Source organism: Patiria miniata, unplaced genomic scaffold (genome assembly GCF_015706575.1).
Source record: "Patiria miniata isolate m_02_andy unplaced genomic scaffold, ASM1570657v1 HiC_scaffold_23, whole genome shotgun sequence".
Lineage (NCBI taxonomy): Eukaryota > Metazoa > Echinodermata > Asteroidea > Valvatida > Asterinidae > Patiria > Patiria miniata.
Genome location: NW_024037062.1, coordinates 1,613,835 through 1,629,102, shown reverse-complemented (window position 1 = coordinate 1,629,102; position 15,268 = coordinate 1,613,835). Strand labels below are relative to the sequence as shown.

Here is a 15,268-nt window from a genome sequence, read left to right as displayed (position 1 = left end):
AAAAGGGAGGTCGGTTGGCGTGAATTGGCCTGGCTTACAGAACCTGACAGTTGCAGGGCTTAGATGCCTCAGTCGAACGTATTGAGGTTTTAGGACAGGGATTGGTCGTTGTGATCACAATGGGTAAACTTGAAATAACCGAATAATCTATAGACCAAGCCGTTCATAAGATGGAATTTGCGTCGGGGTGATGTAAATCAATATTAAGTTTTGCCCTTCATCTTATAAATAGTTTAACTGTGGTATACCGCTGCTACATGTACACCAGATTCGAACCAGCCAACCGACCCCGCAAGCTCGGTGGTCGGGTGGTAAGGCGTCTGCACTAGAAAGCAGCAGGTCGTGGGTTCGAGTCCCACCCGAGTGATTTTTCGTCCAACTTTCACTCGGCAGGTAACACACTGAGTATACAGTGTTTATTACCAGGGGTGTGAGTGACCACTGATAAAAAAAAACAGCTGAAAAACGTGCAAAAAGCTGAACTTTGGAAATCTTCTATACTTTTGTACACAACCTAGTGAGGAAAAAGATGAAATCTAAAACAAAAAACCTGAAATCAGCTTTAAAGCTGAGATGTCACACCCCTGATAAACGTCAACTACGGAGCCACTGTCAACTAATGAAACAATTAACTAACAATTAACCCGACAATCAACTAAAATACCAACCAACGACCAATCAGTCAGCCAACCTTTGCAACTAACCAAGAAACCAAATAAATTAGCACTCGAACAAAACTGTCCAACTACAAGGCACAGTGACCAGTTCATTGATCTTACCATCTGATGAATGGCAAGACAATCAATCTGACGGCCCTCTTGCCTCGTAATTTTAAACCAAAAAATATGACAACCTCACAACCAAGATTTTTCGGTTCACAACTTTGAGCCTAACCAAGCTGGCCCTTTAAAAAGTCCTTGATCGCTCCGTATACAAGTCTTGGCGCCAGTTAAGTTGTCAACGCGGACGTTCGTATCACTGACATTCTTCGTCTGTTCGCGCGCGATCGGAAACGCATGCCTCAAATTTGGCGGGAGAGTCCAAAATGACGTGTGTCGGACCCGCGTTAAAATTGATACACACAACGCGCGCAACACATCGGTTGCAGGGAGCTGGAATTCGCAAAAAAAATCTCCCTCGATGAAATATATGATTAAGACAGAGGTAAACTGTGATTGGACTTCGGAATTACCGATGACTGAGCGGCAAAGCTTGAGTTGACTTTATGGTTAGCGCTAAAGTACACAACTACGCGTCCGCTGTATCCACCTGTGTCAATTAATGAACAAGAGCTTAATGTATATAGAGGCGCCGCAGCATGTAAATTTGAAATGACTACAGATTTTACATAATGGGACTTAAACTAGAGTTAACAAAATAACCGCTATAACTCTATTAGCATTACCTCAAATAAAATATTACTTTTAAGAAAGAACAGATAAATCTGTTTTCATTATTTTTTTTTTGGAAGGATATTTTTGGTTGGGTATTGTTACGTCTGCCGTAGCATCAAGTTTAAGGAAACGAGCAAGATTTTTGTTAAGAAGTTTAGAATCAATAACATCCATTAAAATCAATTAAATGAACCACGCAATAGACTGAGATCTATAAGAAAGACACTGTATGCTTCCATGACGGGATGTCTTATCTCAAAGGTCATTATATTTGTCATCCTATATTAAAATATCCTACGCTGTCTGTCTGATGTCTGTTTGTCTGATGTCTGTTTGTCTGATGTCTGTTTGTCTGATGTCTGTTTGTCTGATGTCTGTTTGTCTGTGTCTGTTTGTCTGATGTCTGTCTGATGTATGTGTGTCTGTGCTATTTATGATGTCAACAATTGTGCAGGTGCTTAAATGGTATGTATATATGCTCCGATTTCACTCTCCTCTGACGTCACGGCTGGCACGTGAAAAAAAAAAGATTTATTTATTTTGTTTTACTTTTTTGGCAAATGTGTTTCTTTCAGACTTTGAATAATTAAATATCACAACAGTATCTCAATGAAAACACTCCAAAACGTATCGCTATTACGAAAAACATAACTTTCATTGGGGAAAATATGGCGATGATGTTTCATCAAGGCTTACCACGCCCATTTCGGGTCAACATGCAAATTGAGATCAAAGTAAAAACAGTAGTATATGACTCCACCCAGTTAGCGGGTGCCGCACAAAGCGCGGCATCCCACTTGTATATAAAATTATCCTATGTTTGCAAGACAACTTGTCTTGGTTTCTAAAACCAGGGAGACTGTTCCAATACGCCATTTACGAGTAACCTATACCCTTTGGGATTTACATTTGAAAAACATGTGGTACACTGACTTGCTCAGAATGCTTGGCACATTTTAACTTTGAATTTTCCAGACCAAAGACACTGTTGCTAATCACATGATTCGGGGCAAGCTCTTGCATAGTTACGTAAGAGACGCTCAGCACCAATACATTGTTCACAATGGGTGAGAATGGTACAAAGACACCAGACCATGCCGGAGCTGGGGGTTGCTAGCATAAGGCTTGCCCCAAATCACGTGATATAGTAACAGTCTCTTTGGTCAGGAGAATGCTAGGTTAAAACGTGCAAAGCATTGTATTAAGTCAGCGTTCCAGATTTTATTCAAATTTAACTCGCAAATGGCTTATTCAACTGTGCTATACCTAATGATGTTTAAACTGTTTCCGCCTGAATACCTTGCGTATATGTACACGGCGTGGTCGTTGCGGAGACGCAACTTATAAGTGAAAGTCATCAATCGAAGTTACGAACCTACTCCACATCAAATTTATCAAAATGATAAAAATTTGTGTGGCCCTCGATCTTGTTTGGCACGTAGGTACCGTTTGCTTTTCTCAATACACACAATTCAGCTTTTTTGTATCTCCTTCAAAGTCTTTCTTGTGCTGTCAATATTTGTTCTCGACACTTTGTACACAGAGCGCCATTCCACGTAAATTGCAATTTACTGATGGACTGAGTCAGGTGTAATAATTTGGCCTAAGGAGATGGGTATTCACCTAACTTGTCAATGATGACCGAAGATTGGAGAGTGTGCAGTGATGATTGTGAATTATAGGCAATGTATAACCGAGTGGACAATACCCAAACAAAAACAAACCTTACATCTTCCTGTATAAAGGCTGAACAGGGAATATTTTGTTTCAAAGGACTCAATTTTACGAAAACGTTAGCTGTTTAAAGGTAATATTTGCAAACATCAAAAAACAAAACTGCCAAAATATTATGAAATACCTTACTTGGCGGTATAATAGTCTCAAGCTTCCTGTGAAATCATGGCACCTGGTGTGCTGTCATTTTCAAGAAAAGTGGAATTTTTGTATCAATTTCAAACAATGGTCGGACGACCATCGTTGGGAAACAAAACTGACTTGTTTTCAAATACTGCACCCAATTTACCAAAATAGTCCACATTTGTTTGCAATCAGTTACACATCCGTGAACGGGTGCAAGCCAGCTAGTCTGGTTCCCTGACCTAACAATATCCTATACGTCTATAAATTGCTCTGTTTCGTTTGAAGTAGGGGAACAACAGCATGTTTTTCTTGGTTTTTCCAGCATCTATGTACGCAAAACTTCAAACAGGTCAGTGTAACAATATTTGCTTTAAAACACTAATTCTCAAATCTATCCATTTCTGAAAATTACAACAAAAGCAAAGTTGTAGGCCTATGTAACCTTTAAGACTGAAAATCAACTTGATCGTCTTTGAGACCATTAATGTAACAAACCAGTCATGGCAGCTGCAAAACGTGTACATATAAGTACCTTCCTCAATCCTCCAAAGTCCTCCGGGCGGTTTTGGAGGATTCTGGAGGATTGAGGATGAATGCAACATACAATTTTGAAGAATTGTGGAGGATTCAGGGCACACTGACGATCAGTATCGGTTGATTTTGGAGGATTGAGGCTGAATGGTGTTTCAAGAAGAGGAGGATTTTTGGAGGAGTGAGGCTGAATGCATTGTGAGAGGCAGAGCTGTTGGAGGATTTTGAAGGATTGAGGCAGTGGGTATCCTTCACTTAAATATGTGCACAAGTTTTGGAGGATTTGGGAGGATTGAGGATGGCTCCTCGCAAACGGGCCTATACTAGGTGTTAGGGTTTTAAATTAAAGTATCTTGAATGAAGCATAGTTTACAATAGAACATACAAAACCAGTTTTTATAGTATAGGGAGCGGTCTAAAAACCTTATCAGATTATGATTTTGCTCTTACCTTATACCATAGTATAAAACGCTGGACGAATGGAACGAAACCGTCGCATGCTGACTAAATTGTTTATATTGTTAGGGTTGCTGAAACCACAACACATAAATTTCACTACTTTTACTGGTCTCACCTTCAGTGATCCTGCAGTCTTTTCCAGCTACAAAAACTCATACCAATGCGACCTGCAAAAAAAGAAAGAATTAAAACAACAATGAGTTTGGCATCGATCTTCATCAAGCGGACGGATGAAATCTCATTGCGAGTCTGGTCCGTTCATTAAGGAGTTTAAATTGGCAAACAGTGATAGACAGTAATTCCCCCGGGCATTTGGCCACTGGTCACGGTGGGAAATTAAATCAGAGGTATAATACAGAGGGGAACTCAGGCTTAAAGCCAAAATGGCCTTGTCACAATTAGCAACTGATTGTGCCACATCAATTAATCAGGTGATTATGGCATTGAATGCTTATTAACAACGGGATTGCAAATGACGATATTGGAAAATCTGTGAGGGGTCAATGATATAGGGGCATTTGTACGATGCACAAAAAAAGGAACACTTGTCGATTTTGAAGGGGAAAAACTCGCATTTACAGCTAGGCCCACATCTTTCTGTTTTGAGTAAACTATATTTTGCGATGAAGTTTTTTAATTCTTCTAATTTAAGAATTGCTGAAATATATTTATCAATCTGTTAACGTCTAAACGCTTCTTTCTTTATATTTTAATCGATCATCATACACGATGGCCAAGTGTAGCCCTATACAAAGGTACTGAGAAGTCCGTGTTCTTTTTAAAGGCAAATGTGTGTAGAAGTCCTTTAATATTTGCTTTCTTTGTATTTCTTTGTATAGTTCACAGCTTCATTTCAATACGGACGCTTGTATACATCTTAGCGAAAATAGCAGCTGAAATTCAGTCTACCTGTTTGCCACATCAATATGTTGTTTAGAGAGTAGAGTAACAATGTGGGTCTCCTCTACGTTACAACTTAACGTGCGATTTGTGCCAGTCTCAGAATGTCAGACTGGTGTCTTCATTGTTAGTGACTGACTGACACACTGACTGACCTCCAACTTTCACTAGTACAACTGTCATGTGAAGCCTAGTTTCCATATCAACGTGAAGCTTATGCAGACTGCGCAGACTGCGCAGACTGCGCCGATCGTCTGCGAGATACTGGGTTGTCGTGACATTTGCGGATGAAAATGTTTCCGTATGAGTCTGCGTTGCAGTTTGCGTCTTGATTGCGTTACTCTCTGCGTTTCTTACCTCGATACTGAAACTACGCCTGACTTACACTGCATGGTCTAGTTGTTTTTCGTATATACACCACATGTGGATTAGTCTGGCGCCACTTGTTTTGAGGTACTACATAATATTATGTGTGGGCAATATGTCAGGTTTTCACTTGAACGCGAAAGTGGATTTGTTCATTTTCCATCAGTTACCACTACAGCTTAATCCAAGAACATTTTGGCCATGCTTAACCAAAAAGAATAGGCCTACATCAATGTCGTGAGCTATCGGACAAGCTACTATATATGGGCTTTCCTTGTGAAGTTGCAGTCTAGCCAGATCTCATTTATTTTCTGACGGTGGTAAATGCATTGGACACGAATTCGTGCCAATACATTTTTGAATTCATGGCAACCGACACTGAAAATTCATTAGTGTAACTGCCCAGAGATCACGGTGCCACTGTCAGATTGCTGATTTCAAAACCAGTTCATCCCCAGACACCTCTGGAAAAACGATGTTAATTAGCCTCGTGAAGTAGACATCAAAAAAAGGTTTCTTGAAAACAAGACCTCCATCAGCAACCAGTGAGGAATATGACGTAAGTAGAATCTCGAGTCTGACGTGCACGAAATGTGTGCGCATGCGCATTTTGTACAATGGTCATCACAGCACGGAGATCGAATCTTCTTAAACGCACGTATCTTTATCAAAAACACCACAAGTTTCGGTTTGTTTTTAGTTTTGGTTAGAAGTACATACTCGGACAAAGTGGACATTACAAAATCCGAAGGCAAAGAAACTGTGGTAGTACGTCGTCCCATCGTACTCCTGCAAATATCCCAGCAGACAATAAATTTCATTATATAGTCAGCAAACTTTAAGTTTCCGATTTCCGTCAACTGGCTTAATGACTTCCGTCAGCTTGTATGAGAGGTGCAGTCTCATGGTTCATTGTCCTTAATTGCCTCAAGAATAGATCGTTCAACTCTAAATGATTTTCACCGGCAGCTCAGAGCAATTGAGCGAACCAATCAGGTCTTTTTTTTTCACATGCAACCAGAAAGGGAGACATCTTGGTATGTCAAGAAAAGCCTTGGCATCATTCTGGATACTTCCAAAGAGTTCCAGTCGGCAATAATGAGCAGCTGTTAAATCGTAATTTAGGGCAGAAACTGGCTCGGTGTGAAATGCATTATTTTCTGATCATCTTTCCTGACCAACAAAATGATCCAGACTTTCTTTATTTTTTTAGGCATTCAAAGTATGCCCCAGAGAGCTACTGTCCAGAAGTTATCATTGCCATAAGTATATATCACACACGTAAAACCTATCTGTATAGAAAATAAAGCTAATTTGCGGATGCGTTATGTATTAAAGCTTGACTAAGCTCATACAGAAGAACGCCAATTTTTCAACATTTTCAAGTTTCTAAATTTATCATTTGTGTGAGGTTTCTCTAAAAAGGTGGGGTTGTTGGGGGGGGGGGAGAAAATGACGAAACAATCTGGTACCCAGACTCACGAACAACTTTGTAGTCTTATATGTGACATGTTCCAATTTTAAATGTGTTTAATCTAAAGAGTCGGAATAAAACGGAACATTATTCGAATTTGAGGAGTTTTTTTCGGAGATCGTTTACAGGATTTTCTTGACAACAGATTGAGCGACACTCGATTACCTTTGTGGATTACTTCGGTGTTCTACCGTCTACCCTACGGATTTCGCGTTGGCTGATCTGAACGTGCACGTAAACTAAACAAAAGAGGGAATACGCTGAATCTTCCCGTCCGACTCATGCAATTACGATTCTTGCCGCAAGCGTTAAATCCCCCGCCGGATCCCGTTGACAAAACCGTCAGATATTGGCCATTGTATACTGCATGGTCAGTCAAATGGCATTACCTACTGTGAAATCATATATGATTTGCGGATTTGAGTGATGATACGCGTTGATGAAACTAAGGCTTCGGTATCTGGCAGAGAGGATATGTGATGACGGACGTTTTTGATTGCGCCACGCCAAGACACCTCGGCATGCACGGCGATTGCTTCGTCCGACATAATTATATGGTCATTTCGGCTGAATGGTCAATACAGCTGGCGTTTTCAAAGCTCAAGACCAGGTCACGTTTTCATCCGACGGTATAAGCTAATTACCATACTGTGTTTGAGTTTTTTCTCTAATGAATTAGCCTATATAATGCATCCTCCAATTCCTCATTCTCAGCTGCTAATTCGTTTTTCTCTTTGGTTTGAAGTTTTCTTAGTCAGAATTTAATGCAGTCAGAGATTATGAAATCAAAAGTGCAATCCCATTTTTAAAAGTTAGAAAGCACTCGGAGAGCGCAAACCTCCGCCAAGGCTGAACAATTCCCCGCCATATTGTCAGTACGCATCATTGCGAGTAGGCCTATTTCTTTTTAAAGTGAAGAATCCTTTAAAGAAAATCCTAGATCAAGACCCAGATCCGGATTACTTCCAAAATCTAATCGATTTGTACTTGGACCAAGGACTTCCCCTAAAAATATGTTCCTGCAAATCCGTCCATAACTTGTTTAGTTATCTAATTAACAGACAAACCAACCAACCAACAACCCAACCAACCAACCAACAAACAAACCAACGCCGATGAAAACATATAGCCTCCTTGGCGGAGGAAATAAAAAGTTAAAGCACAACTGCATGTAACTGCAAAGAAGTAAGCTACGAGTATCTGAAATATGAGGGAAGAATTTGAAGGTGATGGTTATATACTTGGACTGACTAAAGGCCTACTAATTGACCTTGTCTCGTGCTTAGACAAATTTTTCCCGCCAATTTCGAATGTAATCCAGATTTTGGATGCCGCAACTCTATGGGTGCGTTCGAGCGTGTTACTCTTGGTACTCCCGAGTGCAAGAAAAAATTGCGTGCGCATTACTCTCGGTGCAAGAGTATATACTCCCGGTCTGACCGAGAGTCAACCTCGTCCCCAGGGTTTCGACCAATACGCGCCCACCACTACCTGCTCTCTCACCCTGGTAGTGGATCAGTTGCATGTCCAAAATTTTGAACACGTTTGCAAATTAGGGATAGTCTGGTGCCTGCCTGTGCTTTACGATAGCGGTTTTTTTTTTTGTATGCGGTGTCCGGGATAAAAACAGAATCAATTCGTCGCGGCGTGATATAAATCCATTACTTGCTGATTGCGGTATCGAATCAGGATACAGGAAGATAGTTTCCTATCCAGTTCTTACTATAGGGAACGAGGCTGAAACTAATGTAAGCCCTGGGGATAAGGTTGGATCGAGAGCATACTGTTGCTAACCCGCGGGTCGTATATACTCAGTCCTGCCGTTCGCGCGCTCAGGAGTATACTCGTGTTAACACGAGTAGCACGCTCGAACGCACCCTATAATTTTGTTATAGAACGAAGTCCAACATGGCACGCCGCAAGACAAAATGGCGCCAAGCCGATCAACACGCAATAGAGTCCTTAAACGTCAGCCAAATCTGGAAATGTTTCCACTCTTAACATGATTGGGGGAAGTATTTTGCGCCCATTACAGAAAATATTTTGGAGCAAACAAGAATGTGGCGTGGCTGGGAGCAATGTTAATTCATTCCAGGCATGACAAAAACATCATTTCTAACTTTCCAGTGCGACTATGTGTAGACAGAGTCATTACTGAGTAAGTGACTTATTCGAAGGAGTTACTGAGAATCGAATGTCAATCAAAATTTAATGCAAAATTCAGTACATTTTTAACAGTGAAAGAATCGACTATATCCAACATTTTCTTCAAATGCATGTTTTTAAGAATTCGTAAATAATTTAAAGTTTAAGCAAATTAATTTTAAGTAAATTGTAAATAATTCAAATCATTCTAAGTTCATTGCCAAAAACTCCTTGACTTCGATCCTCATTCAGTTTTAGTGTTTCCTTCCCAATATTTTGATTTTGTCTGTCATGTTGTCTGCTAGGGTTTGAAGAGGCTTCGGAACAAAGTAAATAAGATTCAGTCAAAATGAAAATAACAAAAATTCACTTCCAGTTTTGGAATTCGGGGAAAAAACTTCGAATCATGTCGTAGATGAGTCTTTTCCAGATATTCCGGAACTGGTTTTTTTTTTAATCTGTGTTTTTAACGTGCTACGAGACTTTATGATGGTGTTAAATTAGCGACGGACAATGGAGGCCCACAGAACGTGATTGGGCCAGGTGCAGAGCAATTTCCGCGGGAGACCACAGCACCGCGTTCCAAGTAACGCAATTTGCCAGAAACAAACACCGTGTCTGTTGACCGACTCTCTTTGCTTTACTCTGGCTCAACAAACCATCCCCTTGTTCAACGCTACAAAAACCAAGTGTTCCATTCTCAGGATGGCCTGTGCTGAAATTACTCTCCATGCAAACACGCATGCGCGTAGAGCTCGGGATCGTGTATAGGTGATAACTTCCACGAATTTGCGGTGGCTTTTGACATCAGGTAAACGCAGCTTGACGCCTCGTGGGCCCACTATGATAAACGAGCGAGACGGACCCACGCGCCACACTTCAGAGAAAGAAACGGAGACGCAGTACAGGGGATGGTTAAAAGGTTTAGAAAATATGGTAAATAATTCCCGCCTTGGATTCAGGGAGGGTTGCAGCTGTCCGCGAATCGAATTAATTTCGACTTGTTGTCCCGGCTTGCGGACGGGCTTAAACGCGGCGTGGAGGCAAATTGTGACAAGGGAGGCCGGTCTAATGTGGTTTTGCCGGGATTAACGCGGCAACGTTTGCCAGGCCTGTACTTTGCGGAGCTTAGCACACGTCACCGTAGAACGCAAAGCCTCTTGTTCCGGTTTTCCTTATTGTTTGGGTAAACAGCGATCAGTTAGAGGAGGGAAATCTCGCTTGTCAGTTGACTTGATCGTCCGTTCGTCTTTTTTTCCCGGTTCGATCGATTTTCTTCTCGTTGAAATTTCTGCGGACCGAAGTCCTCGCGATAAAATGCGCACGGCGCGTCATCGGAAGTACGGCAGTGTTTTCGCTTTGCAGTAGCAAATGAATCTGGTTAGAGTAATGAGTGACCAAGAACTTTTAATTGAAAGGTTTGGGCCACTTTTCAGCAAAGTTTGCGTATACGGCAGGAAATTTGCATTGAGTAAGCTGAATGTTGAGTTTTCGGAATGATACAGAATTTGTTTTATCTTTGAGCTAGATTAAAAAGCTTACTTAATTGTGGATTGGAGGCAAAACCCTTATTTTCGAGTCCTTATTTATTTCAACAAACACCTTCGGAAATATCTCGGAAGCAGCGGGCCAACAAATTCATGTTAACCCCATGGTGACCTTTGACCCCAGTTTGGTCATGTTACATGTTGGGGCTGGGTCCTGAAACTCTTGGTTGAAATCGGTCAACAATATGTAGGAGCAATAGACAATGTCAACGTTTGTCACTGACAACTAACTAAAGGAATAATGGAGAGACGTGATGATTTGTTGAACTGCTATTCCGCAGCTGTAAACGTGTGACAGATGTCCTCTTCAGAATGTTTTTTTTCGGAAGGCTGAATGAACATTACCAAAACAACGACCTCTTACGACGTCCTAGCAAAAAAAATCATTTTACCACCTTATTTGATCTTCACAAGGTCTTTTTAGCTGATATATTATTCTAAATATCGGTCCCATGGGGCTGACCTAACACTAAGTAAGTAAGGCCAAACTTGGATAATTAAATTTGGCACTGCAAAAGAATCTCTGATAATCCACACGGTCGTCAGTCAATTTTATCAATCAGTACCAATCAGGAAGATTGAAAATTCCTTGGGTTTTAGCACCAAATGCTCCGGTGGTAAATCACACATGCGTTGAGCGTTAGCAGCGGGTCGTAAATTTCATGTCCGATACGCGGCATCGGCACCTGGAGAGGTAGAAGACAAGTGCATTAACCAATTAGGACCTTCGTTCGCACGTGGTGTAAAGCTTAAACTTTACCTAACCTACCATTTGCTCAATTCGTATAACTTTCACAGTTCAAATGTCATCGGATTCTCTGTCTTTGTAACTTTCGTTTCTATTTCTTGTTTGTCATTCAACACCTTGGACTTGCATTTGGCAATTTGTATGTGTCAAATTCCTTTGATTAACCTTTATATTTTGATGACACCACACCAAATTCGAATGGCGAGTGTACGACGACAGTGTCAACCGTATACCACCCCCAAATGAAACGCACGGGTTTTTGGGTGATGCCTCCCACACCATCTTCGTGACGTACACAGACTGGATGAAACATTGGCTTGGTAATGCCCTTATCGTTCAAAGTCTGGACACAGTCTGGTTCCGTGTGGCTAGCCCAGGCCTTTGCCTCAAGACATCCTCATAAATCAAGTAATGAAGCTCACGTACTTTTACTGTAACCCATCAAGCCAAAGCGAAGACGCTAAACGAGTATCCTTAAGTTGTTACCAAAAGTGACAGCAGATCACTTGAGACGGTTTTTAAAGGCTACTTTTTAACCACGTATCGCCGAGTTGGCCTAGTAAGGGTTTCTATTTTGGTTGTGATGTAGGCCAAAATGGTATAAAATGAAACACTGAGGAGTTAAACGGGGCACTTTGGCGGGGAAATGAACGATCATGCATTGTTTCAAACATTCAAGTACTTATACCGAAAATTAATGTCAACCAACACTGTAAAAAAGTTTAGTAAAATGGACGATGTTAAACACTATTGGTCAACATATTATTAATTTTATCTCAACTGTAGGTTGATTCGAGTAAAATGATCAATTTTGGGGAAGAATTTGCCCAATGTAGGTGGTTGGTATGGGCAAAAAAAATAAAGCAATGTACCCAACTTTTTTTCAGTGTAGGTTTGCGACTCTCTTAAATGGTATGTTGTTTGATATTGAGGAAGAGAAAATTGTTTGGCGGGCTACACTTCTGCTGTAGGTGGTCCATATTTGGTTGTTTGTCTTTCTTTTGGTTTAAAATCAACCATGACCAATAGAAGTGACTGATTTAATTCATTCTAGTCCGTTTTCCTTTGAAAATAAGGTCACGTATATATAAGGCCATTCTGTCCCCCTTCTTTGTCATCACCGACACGCCCTCTTTTGATACGATAATTTGCAGAGGACCTTGACTCCAAACTAGCTCATCGGTGATAAACACTGTCAAAATATAAATGTCAAAAGAGGGCGCCATGCCACGCCAGTATTCTAAACAATATTTCACAAAAACCAGCAAAGATGCCGCAAAATAGGAAACACGTAAAACAGCATTACTTTCCATTTAAATCCATGTATAATCAGATGCTGTGTATTAATTGCACAAAAGAACACCATAATTAAAAAATGCTGTACAAAGTATGCATTATCGTGTCTTTGCGATACTGAGTTTCGATCTATTTCTTCGAGAGCAATGGTTGAGACGTGAAGATTAACACGAGTGAATTGGCCCTACAGGGTGACTCAAAAGTAAGTGGCCCGGATTAATGATTTCTTTTTTTCTGAAAAAGCAATCAAAATTAACACACGAATGAATGTCTTAAAAGAGCATGTTCTTTCACTCATCTGAAAAGAGAATTACTGCAAATGATTCACGCTATCAGAAGTTATGCATGGTTTAGTAAACCTGTTTTCATAGTTGTCCATGGAATGCCATTGGAAGCTTTTGGGCTAAGTGAGAATTACAGATTATGCACACGCATTCGAATACGATGGCATTTTAATCATTTTGAGTCAGGACTGCAACGTTATTTTTACTGTCAGATTTTGTGTTTTGAATATGGGGAACAAGCCCATTCATGTTTCTGAAATATTGATGGCGATTTTTGTCTGTTTTCCTTTGCAAGTTTTCGTTCATTTGTGGAGGTGGGAAAACGTGTATGTTTCATTGTATTTAATGGGTATTCATCAGTTCGTAGAACGGTAAATGATCAGTGCTGAATTGCGTGATCTGTTTTATTTTAAAAAGTCATAACTTGGGAAGGGAGTTTGCAAATTAAGTGAAATTTGCACAGTTACTAGTCAAGAACAATAACTTTATCCCTTTGTTTACTTTTATAAAATAGAGCGAGCCATGTATGCTTTTAAAAAACTTTTTTTCTTATTCAGTCACTTTCTTTTTGACTCACCCTGTATGTTTACAAGTGATTTCCTCATCATCGCTTCACATATCTCCAATTCCGTCAATAATCTATAGACCATTATCATGTTCGGCCAACGTGATTTTTTTCCCATTCAAATCAACGTAACCAAAGCGAAGCTATTAGGAAAAATAGTCTGGTTCCTTTTTGCACAAAAAATATCATTCGGTGCTGTTATTGGATACAGGGAACAAGACTGAAATGGTGGCAGCATGATAAAGGCCTATTACCACGCCCGCGTCGTACAAATTCACAGTCTTTAGTTCAACTCTCCCTGGATCATGCTTTCTTCAACCATCATGAATCGTTTTCACTCTTTTTTTTTTTTTTTTTTAGGTCAGTGGTCCCAAATTATTATTGATTACGGTCACATTTATGAAGTAGGGCGATGCTCGAATTGCCAGTAAAACGAATAATTGGCGCTCGCTGGTGAGAAAAAGAGCAATGGGGAATTTAAAAAAATGGACCGGTATATTCATTTTCAACTGATCAATTTTTATTTCGTATTTACTTTTTGGCGGAAACTGGCAGACATAAATGTCTTTGAATTTGCACAGCGACGGAAGGTTCGCGTACACAGGCATGCGGTGGCCTGCTCTCTTCCTCATGAATTATATTATTTATTTATTTTGAAAAAAAATATAGAAAGCTTATTTTAATGATGACAATACATTTACAATGATATAGGTATAGGCCCACGATCAGTAGCACTACACTCTAAAACAACTTAGTCAAAATATTGACTGGTTTTCCTGAAAAAATGACTAGGAATCTAGTTAAACATGCAAAGTTTTCATACTACGGCTAGAAAAGTAGTCGGATTTGACTCCAATTTCAGTTACTTGCAGTAGTATTTTTCAATACTGACTGGAAAAATCTAGTCAGATTGACTGATTTTCAGTTGCACCCAGCTGACCCTGAATGGCTAGTCAAATTCAACTGGTTTCTAGTCACATCTGACATGTATTTTAGAGTGTATATGCATTATCAAAGTACAGAATAATGAGGAAAACTATTACATAACTGGTTGGACAATGGCCTTAGCTCGGCTTAAAAAAAACGAAAAGATTCTACTACAGCCATTTTGTTTCAGTCGCAATAAATAAATAGCATTTATAAATTCAAATAATTAATAACATGATGTATTTCAGGACAACAAGAGGGAGTAAGCTTGATAGTTCAAACTTCACGATTGATTTCAGCTCTTTTTAAAAAATTTATCTCCCCATCTACGGGTAACGAAAGAGTCTGTTTTTTATTACGGTCATCAGATACTGCCTACCTGATAGGCTCTCCGTGAAAAGTTATATCTGGTGTGGGTTTACCCCTCAGAGAGCGCTAACAGATCTCAACGACCATCGACGCGAATTTCAATCGAGATATCAAATTACTGGGGATTGGTTTCATTTACACCAAACGCAACCTTATTGTACAGTTTGGTGCAATCGTCTTGCCTATTACAAGATGGTATAAAGCCAAATTTATAGCTCACTAGTCCACATTTCCACATGAGGTATTATCTGTAGCTGGTATCCCGTTAGTGTTATGCTCAATTGGCTTAACAAACTTTCCGCTTAGCCATTCGAGAAAAAATTTGCACTTGTTATACATGTCCAACTGATGTGGACACAGCTGGCCTAGGCCCTGCATTATTAATGACCATTTATCCTTCAAT

The 15,268-nt window shown here is 40.1% G+C and overlaps 1 protein-coding gene across 2 annotated transcripts in view; it reads right to left on the bottom strand.

Annotated features, from left to right (window-relative positions):
• LOC119731276 (neuropeptide FF receptor 2-like) overlaps window positions 1–15,268 on the bottom strand; it is an 85,727-nt gene that overhangs the window by 49,510 nt on the left and 20,949 nt on the right. For both annotated transcript variants that reach the window (XM_038204409.1, XM_038204408.1), the window contains exon 3: window positions 4,360–4,411. The gene's annotated coding sequence lies outside the window, so the exon portion shown is untranslated. The remainder of the gene's footprint in view (window positions 1–4,359; window positions 4,412–15,268) is intronic.